At 40.2% G+C, this 13334-nt stretch overlaps 1 protein-coding gene across 2 annotated transcripts in view; it reads right to left on the reverse strand.

Annotated features, from left to right (window-relative positions):
• Positions 1 to 13334, reverse strand: part of LOC134542121 (protein yippee-like 2) — a 401716-nt gene that overhangs the window by 99362 nt on the left and 289020 nt on the right. Inside the window, exon 1 of one of the 2 annotated variants that reach the window (XM_063386088.1) lies at positions 1053 to 1238. The exons of the other annotated variant lie outside the window; for it this stretch is intronic. The gene's annotated coding sequence lies outside the window, so the exon portion shown is untranslated. Of the gene's footprint in view, positions 1 to 1052; positions 1239 to 13334 lie in introns of those variants that run through there. 2 annotated transcript variants of the gene reach the window in all.

Here is a 13334-nt window from a genome sequence, read left to right on the forward strand (position 1 = left end):
TTGCAGGATAACGTCATAACATTTTTATATAAAAATCATTGCCTAAGATAAAGTTTTGTTTAGTTCAGCGTAAAGTATACAAAATTTAACAAATAAAAACGCCAAATAGCTCACGTAAATCTAACAACAAACTACAAAATAACAAACAATTTAATTTCACTGCTGTGCTGAGTTTCCTCGCTCGATGTCAAAGCGTGATGGCCTCAGAACAAACTTACAATGCCATATAATTAATTACATGCATTCATGCGTAATTACTCGGGGGTGGGGAGTGGTTGTTTTAAATACACAGAACAAGACGAACATCCAGTTGAATTCGACCTACTTCGTGAGTTAATGAAAATTTACAAATTGAAATAAATTAAAGAAACAGTGTACGTAACATGTGTTTTTAAAACGCCATAGCCTGCTTACCCTAAATATCAATGTGAACGGATCTACGTTGTTCTTGTGGAGATGAAACTGCAGTTAATGACCTCGCGATAACCTCCATGGCAACTAATCCCACCCAGCTGATAGAGGCGACCGAACACCTGTTCCGCCATACCTTCGACACGCTGTCTCGTTCCGTGATGCGATCAGCTGTTGCAGGCCACACGGATATCTTTCGTGTCCCCTCGCGGTACAACTTAGTGGCTGTAGAGAAGCCGACGGTACGTATTCAGCGTCAGAGATAATAGCGAGTTAGGTTACAATCACATACATTAAACTGCATCAGTCAATCCAAATAAGCAAATAAAATATTTATTTGCTAATGACAAACGGATATTGATTATTGTGTCGTAAAATATAAACCAATCGAATCTACGAGATTTTTATATTACAAATACGTATTTATAAGTTTGAAGCGTGACGTTCGACAGGGATAATTTTTTTCAAAATATTTACGATTTAGAGGAAGAATAATAATTATTTCAACCATCCAACGCTTTCAACACGAGTTATTTTTGCAGTCGCGACTCATGCGGGATCGTCACACGCACACAAAGAACAAAGCACGGCAACGGCCTATATCCAGCGAGTCTGTAAGACGCTGTGCAGATTCCACTTACGCCGTGTGGTGCAGCGACGTCGCTAGGCCCTACAGAGCGAGCTGCTTCCTCCAGCGTCTCCGACACCCAAGGACCGCCTTCGCGCCCACAAGCTCGACACGACCTGCTCGTGGCCAGCGCACTCTACCAACTGTCGGTCGGTCGGTCGTCCCGACTGTTTCGGTCCGGCTGCTGTTTACAAACAAAGGAGCAGCGCTGCGCATGCGGCCCCCTCCCCCACTACCCTTTCCCCTCCCCTTCCACTCCCACTCCCGAAGACACTTCTCCTCCGGCGGCTCGAAGCGCACGCACTCAACAAAAGAACAGTTCATATCGGCTTCGCTTGCAGGTGGTGGTTTTTTCACGCTCTTCTCAACTCTTCACACCTAAATGACTCTTTCAAACGACTTTTATTTCTCCTTCGTAAATGCACTAAAATACAAGTCTAATAGTCTAAAATAGAAAAAAATAACACATTGAAATATGTTTCAAATCTGGCGTTTGAAGATACGATAAATATCTTATCTGGCAAAAATTTTGACATTAACAGGTTGCTTGCTACCTTGCTTATCAGTGTGTGTTAGTATAAAGTGGCTTGTATTTATTCTGTGTGTTTAATAACAGTTACGATTTTTCACAGCACACTTACGCACTGCTGATCAATACGACCGATCACCCCCACCCCTCCCCAACACGCATCACGCTAAAATAGAGGCCTTGCGCTTGCAACGTAAGCTTTAGAGCCACTTTACGCCTGCCAAACATTATTTTGCGAAGTACGTAATAACGATTGTATTTTTCCTCGCTTGCTAAGAAGGCAGACCATAGTTTTTTAAAATTAAACATGAGTTAACATATTGCCTGTTTCTAAGGCACTGCGTTTCGTTTATGTAAGCACTACAAACTGCTGCAAAGGGCAACGAATGTAGATCATAGTTGATTTTCTTTACATAATTTTTTTCTTGCACTCATTTTCTGAGATGGTCCACACACACATAGCCTCTATATATATATATATATATACATATATATATACATACATACATACACACACACATAATTAGGGATGGACCAATCAAATCCTTAGTATTTGAAGGATTATATGTTCTAGAAAAAATACTCGAATAAGAATATTAAGAGGAAATTAAATTTAAAAAAAAAATTCAACACTGATAACCTCTGAAGTTTACTTAGTCAACAATTTTTTCTTGATACCTATCCTGTTACCGTTCTCCGAGATATTGTTTCTTAAACATGTAATTATACAAATAAAATTACAATATGTTTTGATTCTGGAAACTTGAGTTTTTGAAACAAACATGTAAAGGGTAGAATGTTTTCAACACCACAGTTAATATTTTTCATTTATTGTACAGTGTTTCATTTTTGACACTTTACACCTAGATTCGGATTCGGATTCGAGGGGTATATTCGAGGTAGTCTCTGGGATGTGAATTCGAGATTCGGACTCGAGAAAACTGGGACTGACCCATCACTAAAATATCAACATATGTACAGATTCACAAGCACGCAACCCATTTTAAATGAAACACTGCGACGGGAGTGCATAACAGCAAGCGGAGAGCGATTACGGCGCGCAGGTGACGGGCGATGATGAACCATATGACAACAAGTAAACAGAATCGTCATCCGCGGAATATCTGCGGCGTAGCGGCGTTCCTAGAAGCCCCGTGTTATCAACCACGTCCGCTTGCACATACAAGAAGTAGAAAGGGAGGAAGAAGGAGGGGAAAGAAAGTATAACATGAAAAAAAAAAGGGGGGGGGGGGAGAGGAGATGATGGCTGGGAGTGAGGAGTGAAAACAAAAACAACATAGTTGCTTTTAGACACAGTCGTGGCGGGCCGTATTGCGTAATGAAATATAGCTGGTCAAAAAAAATCTTTTTTCAAGAACCCTAATGCATATTGGGAAGAGTCAGTCGCATTTTTGATATAAAAAAAATGACATCGAAAAGACACAGTTGCGCAATTGTTTATGCGACATTCACGAAACATTAATCGCATTTTGTCTCAAGACGCCAACAGATTTGGTCCGATATTTGATAACAAAAAAAAAGTACTAACTGCGTGTTATAATAGCTACGTGGCTTTGACAAAGCAGTGAACAAAATTGGACTTTACGAAGCAACATAAGCTCTGCACCATTTTCACCATCCGCGCGAAGACCTGTGCACAAATGAAGACAGCAAGCAGCACTCACATGCGCTCATGCATGCTGAACAACATTTTAATTGTAAATAATAAAAGTACTTAAGTAGGAACACTGATCGTCTGGGTTACGTTCAACTGAATTAATTTCGACAACCACCGTGAATTGTCACAAAATTATTTTATTGAAATAATTGGGAGTTACACCTTTATTTTCCACATATGCTTTGTCTCGTGTTACTACCCCAAATTATTTCAAAGGAATAATCTTTCGACAGCGATAAACTTCGCGGCGGTTGTAGAACTTCATACAGACGACCAGTGTTCCGTCATAAATAATATTTTTCTTCTATTATTTACAATACTATTATTATTTAGCTCCATCTTTAAATATGTATACATGCCTTGGGAAACATATTAAACCATAAGTCGTATGCAGGTTTTCAACTCATTCTGTCGTGATCAACCTGCAGCCAAAATTTGTCGGTCTAATTCAGGCTCACGCTGTATAGTGTGTGATGACCAGCCACATCCTCTGCGGAGGTCGCAGTTTTCTTCGAACTTCAACGGACACTCCCCGCCGGGAATCCCGATTGGGGCTCACGGGCTGGCAGCAGCTCAAGACTAAGAGTACGACGTTGATAAAGGGAGGGGGGGGGGGGGGAGGCGCCACATCATCCATTCTGGCCAAGCCTGCGTCTGTGTGCGTGAGATGGCGAAAACTGCCTAATTCTTTGTGCCAAACCGGAAAGGGCTACAGACGAGCGCGACGCGACGGACGCGACGCGAATAAAATATTTTCCTACCGAACTAAGTTCGACATCTGTGACAGAAACACGAAAAAAAAAAAAAAAAAAATTCTCGGGATGCGACGTTGCTGAAAATCGCCACAGGATTTTTTTCTTCGAATGATGGTTTAACTTGATGCATTGGTAATACAAGTTATGTTTGATGGTTTTGTTTCCGGAATTCGTTTGTTCAATCTTTTTAGTAGGTTCATGTACAATGATTTATTTTTCCGAATAAATATTTAATATCTATTTAGAATGAAATGTAAAGAAACGGTTTTTAACACCATGTTAACAGTAACGCTGTTCTGATTCCAGCGTAACAGTCAGGAGAATAAGGGGGAAGACCCTTGACTAAAATGATTCATTTGTTGCATTATTCGTCAGAAGTTCTTGAGTATCTGGTGTGCAGGTGTAGACAATCGGACTGCGTGGGTGTTCGTGCGGCGCAATTCCCTGGCAACGAACTGTGCGTGTCGGACATCCTTATCGGCGGGTTTCGATCGGGCCAGTGACCCGCAGCGCCTGCAGCTGGCGATAAAGGGGAGCGTGACGACTCAGCTCGCGGTGTCGGCGACGCGAACCTGCCGCCGTCCCCCCGTCCCCCGGGCAACCTCGTTCGCTTCTCCCCCCGAACCGGGCGAGACCGCCACAATTTATTATACACATATCAATTAGATTAGGCAAAAGAGCACTGAGTGCTGGGATGTCTCATTGTAAATACCAAACCTGTAAAGTGTAAAGTATGTGTTAATAAAAACTTTTGAATTGAATTGAATTGAGGTGCGCGGTGTGTAAGGACTTGAGACACTGAGTGCGAGTAATTTATTAGTAGGAATTTTAAGTAAGATTATTTATTAGTGTTGTAAATATTAACAGTCAATAAAACTGTGCAATAAAATAATAATAATTGGGCTATTCCTATACTAACCCAGTTCTTCCCACTCACGATTATTAAAATCGTAACATATTGGTGTCAGAAGTGGGATGTCCCTAATTAAATAATTTACAAAAACTTAATAGTGATTTAAAAAGAAAAAGAAAAAATTAGAATTTAGATTTTCGGTATTAAAACTAGTGTTAGGAACTGTAGTTAGTTATGAGTGTAGTAGTTTTGAAATTAGTGTTAGTGTTTAGTAGTGGGCTACGTTAGCCCATAGGGGAAATTAAAGTGTAGTCAAAAGCCAGTAGACCCAAGGCCGAGCGTCGCGAAGACGGAAAAACCAGAGGAAGGCGCAGTTCGGGTCAGCGCCGTACATTTCTCGTGAAAACGTCCGACTTACGTTTTATATGTAATTCCGAGCATATTTGCGAAGTAACGTTAAATTATTTTGTAATTCCGGCGAAAATCTTCATCGTCCCCCTTTGGGTCCATTTCAGTGCTCACAAGCCCCTCACAACGACACCCGAGCCAATGCCCCAGCTACACGCGTTTCCACGCTACACCAATGCATAACTTTACACCAAGCTTATTCGTGACAATCACGCGCATGCGCCTACACTGGCGCGATGACGTCACAGGAAGAAAAAACAAAACAATACTGCGCGACAAGCACGTACATACACGATCTATCCGTTGTGGGCTCAACCATTGTTGACGCATTATTAATCTCGTGGTTATTAGCGATTCAACACCGACAGTCACTGTAACGAGCGGATATACACGTTGTCACGTTAAAAAAAACTGATACACTGTTACGAATCATAAGTCTTACTAAAAATTAAATACCATTTGTTTATTTCAGATAATGTTGTGTTGATCTAAAATTTTCGAAGTGCTGAACCCAAATTATTTTTCAGACAAAGGCAGATTATGTGTTAAAAACATGTTTTAGAACTACAAAAACTGTTCCAATTTTTTTAGTTTGAAAAAAAATGTTTAAATTAATACATATTCTTTAATTTAAAGATACCTAAAATGGAAAACTACATTCTTAAGATAATAAAATAAAAACATTTGAAATTAATTTAATATGAAAAAAAGCCTTGCGAAATTAATTACATTTCTTTTCCACAAAACTACAGTACGATTTTCTAGTTACGTTATTTTTTCCCGAAATTTTCTTAAACCTTTGCTCGCCACTTGCTGCTGATACGCTTGAAACAACTTGAAACAAACGATCACAAGCACCCAGCGAACACTTCAAGGGAGACGTCCGACGATCCAGAATGAAACGGGACGCCACTGGCGCGCGAAGCAGTTAAACGACGCTTAGGAGCCGGAGGCTCGTCGTCGCAGGGAGCACATCAACGAGGCCTGAAGCGACAAACCCACCGCGGATAACGACACAGGCCCGCGTTACAGGCTATGTTCCGGGCTGTAACGCCGACGCTAGCAGTAACGAGATAACTTTGAAGTGTTCCTCCAAGATCGCATGTTTGCCGTATTGCTACCTTGCCCGTCCCACTATTAACAAACATTCACAAATCCAGCTTAAATGGGATATTTTTTGTGTGCTTAAAAAGAAGCGTGAAATTGTGTCCAATTTGTTTAATTAAGACCTGAAATAATTTCATAGACGTACACCATTGTGTAGGTTTATATTGGTTGTCAAAGAATAACCTAAAGACTAGACAAAAACAAGATCAGTACATATACACACACAGAAAAAAGTCAACGTGTACTACCTATGTCAAATGTTACTTGACTAGACTGCACAGAGAATTCCGTGGAAGGATATTAGTCAGAAAAATTACAGCACAGACGAACACAGTGGCATGACAACGTCGAGACAGTTGCAACAAAAATTAAGTAAAAACAGAAACATTGGACAATACAGCACAGCAGAGACGAACGCAGTGATGAGAATTAAACATATAATCTGGACAAACACAACGCGCCAGGATAGGGGGTCTGCAATCAGTCTGTCTGTGCTGGATGACGGGAGAAAATGTCTGTTCCCGAAAAGTCTTCCGTGCCGTCGTCGTTGTTGTTATTAAGTTTCATTCCTGGGTTCGTCGATGCGTCGCTTAGTTGTCCAAGGTGGTAGCTTTCATGCATTTACTGTTATTGCTGCAAGCATCTCGTTTTGTCAGCCAACCGAGTTCGCCAGTGCTGTATTTTTTCCCCCGTTTGAATTCCTTCTACGCAATCATATGTTGCTGTCTACGTATGCAACATTCGACATCAGCTGATATCACCTTGCTCTCCGTGCGTTTATACGTTCATCTACTTGATCCATTCTCTTTTTAACATTCGTTCGACCCGCTAGTCCGCACATCTCCAGCCCAAGACCACCCCGGGCGGTGGCATGGCTGTAGAGTTGTCGTTTGACCAGCAGGCACTAGACAGGCATGCTCTATACTGAAGGACATTCAACCGACAGGCACCGACCGGGAGGTATTAGATCGAAAGTCAATTCCACAAAATTCATTCTGCCGAAAAGTCATTTGACAGGCACTAGACAGGAAACCTGAACATTTTATTTCGCTGGAATATGTCTTAGCTCTGGCAATGTGCAGTTGACCCGACACGCACTATACAGACTGACAGCTCCGTCAAATGTTTATCGGCGTACCGCCACCAGCCGATGCCACCCCAGGCTAATGGATGTCAATTTTTATTGTTCCTAACCTAACTGAAACTAAGTGTACTTGCTTGTGAGGGGTCTGGGTTAGGGCAGACGCCGGGGAGACGCAGCGCTCGCACGAGGTCTCGGCGGACAAAGACCCGTCGGCCGGGCGGAAGCCGCACGACCTCCGGGCAGGGATGAGGGCAACGCCTCCGCGCGGCCACTCGCACTTCCTGCGCGCCGCGCTGGGCCAGGACGAGACGGGACGGGGGGCAACGGACGGACTGCCGGGTCGCCGGCGGCGGTAATTGGCTCGTTAATTAGCGCGGCAGCAGCCGGGCGCCTGCCCAGCACGATCGGGGAGCGGCGCGTCTGGACGCGTGCGAAGTCTCGCGTGGACACGGGCGCACTGTTCAGGAATTACCAGTACACGTACAAGCTGTGAGTTTTAATTTTGTGTTGAACATTGTGCGCGGTGACAAGAATTTACATATGACTACAGATATATTCCGACCTTGCGGCCGGCATTTCTCAACGTTCCCCTCCCAATATGCGCCCTTGAAGGCTAGTGTGGGAGTATCTTACAGTTCTGTTTTAAACATTCCAGAGCTTTTTAAATTACAGATCTGTTAGGGATCCCTCCCTGTTGTTGATCGGGAAGGTATTGGTGCTTCGGCGCCGACAAGAGGCCGGGGCCACCAACCCAGCATAGTCGCCTCCTCAGCCCCTCTACCACTCTCAGCTAACCAGACAGTTGGCTGTGTCCTGTGCACTAAGACTATCAGCACTCCTGGCGCCTTCCCCAATCCCCCACATCACACTGGGACCCCTCAAAACACCTAGTGAACCAGTGGTCCCTTTGAGGCCTATACAACCTCTGTTAGCTATCCAGGCTAGTACCGGAGCTGTGTCGTCGCTCACAACGTCAACACCGCATCAGGCTAGGGAACCCTTGGAGCCTGCTCCAAGCAATCGGAGCACCACTACCAAGTACGAGTCCTACCCAATCATAATCCAGGGCCTTGTAGGAAACCTCAGCGGGACACCGTTCAATCTTTCATGGATTCTTCCCGTACTACTGCCAACTTGGCGTTGATTCGGCAGACTGTTCGCCAGCTGCTAACCGACTGCCACTCAGAGTTACTCCACAGGATGTTCTCGTCTCCTCGTATTACCCTCCGACCTGCCGTACCTCGGCCCGGAAGTGTCTGAACTCATCCGGCGGCGATCGCAGGAAGCCCTGACTAGAAATAACAACCACGGTGCGTGCGCAGGAGGGCATCGGGGTTGCCTCGGTACCTCCCCCGACCACTGAACTAGGGGAACGTATCACACCTAGTCGAGCGGTTTACAGCTCTTTTTAGCCCGGGTGCACGCAACACCGCAGCGCCATACTCAGTTCTTCCATTATCATAGGCCTGATCCATTCACTATGGGGCCCTTTGGGACCGAGACGCCGGGGCTCGGCAGTCAAACTCCCCAAAAAGGTTTCAATCGCATCTGCTGTTGCCCGCAGATTCAGGCAATTTACAATTTCTGGTCCCATACATGTAATTGAGGTTGCACTGCGGCAGGGTTACGCCCGGCATTGTCCTCTTCAGTTAAGGTGATGCTATATGACCAGAGGTTGAGGCTACCCATCCCAACATAGTCACCACGATTCGATGAGACCTGTGGGGCTTGTGGATTCGAATTTTCACATTATCATTATACAACTGCCATATTGTTTTCTAGAACATTCCGCCATCTTGGATTTAATTATATCATTCTCTATAATTCCATTATTATTATTATTATTATTATTATTATTATTATTATTATGCAGTCATATTGTATTTCATCACAACTAACGATGGCATGCAATAACTTATATAGTCGCAATCTATAATGTATAATATATTTAATTCGTACATAATTAAGCTAGAGCGCATTATTACAGTACCCATCCAAGAAGCAATGATGTATAGGTCGAATGTTCCATTTAATACTTATGCCAGTGTCTTCCTTAATGACATAATTTAAACTAAAAAATATTTTAGGAAGAACTTTGGGTTAGGCAGCAAAGATGCTAACCATTAGGCGGCCAGATTTTTGTATAAACAATTATTGCATGCCTGGTCTAATACTCGTTATTTAGTTATTTTTGATGCCTTAATTCTTGTGTTATATCTTATGTCACGTATAACAAAATACATTAAAATTATTTATACTACTTCACAGCAAATGGCTATTTATTTGTTATTTAAAACTATGCTATAAAGTTTATATATAAATATAAACAGAAATGTTAGTTCCAATATTCAGAACTTTTGATTTGTTAATCTTCATTTCTGGATTTGTGTATCTGCAAGCGTTAGTGTTAGTTTGCAGCAATATTCATCTTTCTATGTGCATTTTAAAGGAATATTTTTTAATTGAAATAATTTTTAGGTTGGAGACCACCTTCAAACGAATATATTTATTTGTCAGTAGGCCTCATTATTTAAAAAATCTGGACATGAAAATATCCAAATTTTTTTCCTGCCATAAGAGGGTCGATACAGATGAGTGAAGGTTTATGCAGAGTAGAGCAAGCGAGCATGACCGAAGAGACGTCATCAGGCCAGCTCGAGGAACTGACAAGGTGAAGGAAATGCGGGGAAGCAGCCACAAAATAAAAGAGCGAGAGAAACGGAAGTGCCACGAAAAAAAAAAAACACCGGCAACACTGTTTTATGGTATCTTTTATGGTATGCTTTATATGTTTGGTCACTGTTTTATGGTATGGTATATATTTTTATATACCTACGATAAATGATGATTTACAAACGAAAAATAGAGGAAAAACACCACGAGATATCATGGAGAGAGTGTGCTGCAATAAAAATTTCCAAGGAAATTATAATTCACTAGCTAAACCCGGCCACGCTTTGCTGTGGCACAGTTTAATATTAATTCATTGTTTAATTTAATATTTTACTGTGCATGGCTGTGGAATGTAATAGAAGAAATAAAAATGTGTTTAGCTTAAATATTTTTATTGTAAAGCTAATGGAAGGACTACATTCCTTGTTTTCCCATTTTTTGCATAAACATATAGATCAGATGGTTTACCGACTCTGGAGCACCCGACATATAACTGTCCATGAGAGAAGCATTCATTTTCTAAATTCAAACCGCACACTTGCAAAGATTGTCCTTGTGCTTTATTGATGGTCATAGCGAACGCAAGGCGTATTGGAAATTGAAGTCGTTTGAACTCGAACGCCATATCTGTCGGAATAAGTGGCATTCGTGGAAGTAATACGTCTTCACCTTTATGAAGTCCAATCAAAATTGTTGCTTCAATAAGATTATCCATTAATTTTTTAACTACTAATCGTGTACCATTACATAATTTAGGCTGACAGATATGTCGAAGCAATATAATTGGCACACCAATTTTCAAATTCAAAATATGTGGTGGTAATCCTGGAACATCGAGTGAATTGAGAAATTCCGTTTGAAAGTTCACTGCTTCATTTTGGTGCACTACTGAATCAATAGATTTGTATGTCATTGTTTCACCTTCGATTCTGTTTATAATACTATTGTTCATATCGTGTACGTCAACATTTTTAGCCGCTAGAATGGCTCTTTCGCTCAACCATGCATGATTTTTGAATTTTGTTTCGATGTTTTGGAATACCTTGTCTACTAATTCCTCTTTTGAATCTACGATGTTGCATAAATCAGATGATAAGCTGATTTTTCCTGTTTCTGGATTTGTAGGTACAGTGCCGTTACCAACTTCAATTAATTGTCTTGAAAATATGACTGCTGTTGGATCGTTCTGAAGTTTAACTCGCATATTCGTGGTTAAATGCATTTTTTTTACTGTGCTCCAAAAATTTGAATATTTTTTAATTTAAACGTATTTTTATCAATAGAGTCGAAAGAATATACTTTCAAATTAAATAAAGTTTTTTATTCTTTCTTGAAATATATATATATATATATATATATATATATATATATATATTTATATATATACATATTTGTGTAAATTATAGTCGTCAAGGCACAATGGTCGAGTAGCCTGATGTGCTTGAACTTCGACAATATGGTACAGCATCGTCGAGCGTGGTCACAACTAAGTTGGGTGACCATGATATTTAGTTATAGAAACTTTTTTTTCCGACTTTTCCGGTGGATTTTCCCAAACTTTTATTTCATATAAACACTCTTCTGTTAAGATGCAATGTTCTGTAAAAATTTCAATCCAAACCATCGTATACTTTCCGAGTTTTGCGGCCAAATACATACTGAAGCTAAATTTTTATATATATAGATTATTCAACATTTTCACGTTTTGTAAATAAAACTCGCTCTTGTTAATGAAAAGTAAATAAAACTTACCCAGTAAAAATTAATGGAGACGCAAGTGGAATTTGTAATCAGTGTTCGTAATTTTATGGGGAAATTTTGAAACAGTGTATAAGTACTACCGAGTGGGCCAACGGAGTAAACCATGTTTGTAACTAAAACAAACGACAAATTGCCTTGACGTCAAAGATACAAAATAAAAATTCAAAGCAGTCATGAGGACTGCCGACAGAAGTGAAAACTTAAAACTATTAACCAACAGTTGTTATTTTTGTATATCCAAATTAATTGTTTGGGCTAGCTGTGAATTTAGGCGTGTGTGTATGTATATAAGTATATATATACTCAGTGGTGCGCGCGCAGCCAGTACGCATAACACAAGTCGACAAGTAATGCACACGACATATACCAATACATATCTTATTAATACGCGTCTTCAGTCCCTGTACATCAGTGCAGTGCATATGTGAATCGAATGTGTGTATACAGTGTTCAAATTGTGTTTTTGTTCAATTTTTATTTTAAATCTTAAGTAAATACGATTACTGTGCAGTAAAAAGTTAGTATAAAATATATTAATATTCTCATACAGATATATAGTTTGAGTCTTTGTAGCAATATAACATAAAAATTAAGATTATTAATTTTTTTAATACCTACAACAACTATGCAATGCTCATTATATAGTAATTTAGGAGTTATTTTACTAACTTGATAAAAAAAATTGTTGTTTGATAATATTTTTTCGTAAAAATTTCGAAAAGGTCTCTGATTTTTATCAAAAAATATTTTCTTATGTTACACAATTATATTTTACAAAGTTAGTATTTCTTATTTCAAATTATATTTGTATTTTCTTAATTCTATTATTAATATTAATAATAGCTCCTTCTATAAGTTATACTAATAGAACAGATATAGTGTTATCGTTAACATGTCACGTGACCATGTCGAAGACGACTTACATGAATTAACTCCCTATCCAAACCTTCCTATAGAAGTTTTCACGTCAAAAAAATAAATTTTTTAATGAAAAAATCTGCGCATTAATTTTTTTTGAATATCATTAGCTTATTTAATCTTGTATTCGCATTTAATCGTCGGGACATATGTCTACAAACATTAGACGTATAAAAAGTCACGAACCTAGAAAATACCTTTATTTATCTTACTTGGTCCCTCAATTTACATCGTCAGTAAAAAGGGTGGAGGGGGAGGACAAGTTTCTCATACACGGAAACGTATATATTATTAGCACGGAGCGAAAAGGCAAGTATGTGCTCGCTCTAAATCTAGAGACGGCACAGAACCTAACTGAAAGTCTGAAACCCAACGGCTGGTACCGAGAAGTCGTGAAAAAGTTCCACTGATCTCCCGCCACAAAAATCTTAGCTCAGTAACAGTCAATAGCGTAACGTGAAAATATACCATTTTGCAGTTTACTACTCGTTACATAAATCATTGAGTCGTATACGTGCAGGATGCTACA

This window comes from Bacillus rossius, assembly GCF_032445375.1.
Source record: "Bacillus rossius redtenbacheri isolate Brsri chromosome 4 unlocalized genomic scaffold, Brsri_v3 Brsri_v3_scf4_2, whole genome shotgun sequence".
Classification (NCBI taxonomy): domain Eukaryota; kingdom Metazoa; phylum Arthropoda; class Insecta; order Phasmatodea; family Bacillidae; genus Bacillus; species Bacillus rossius.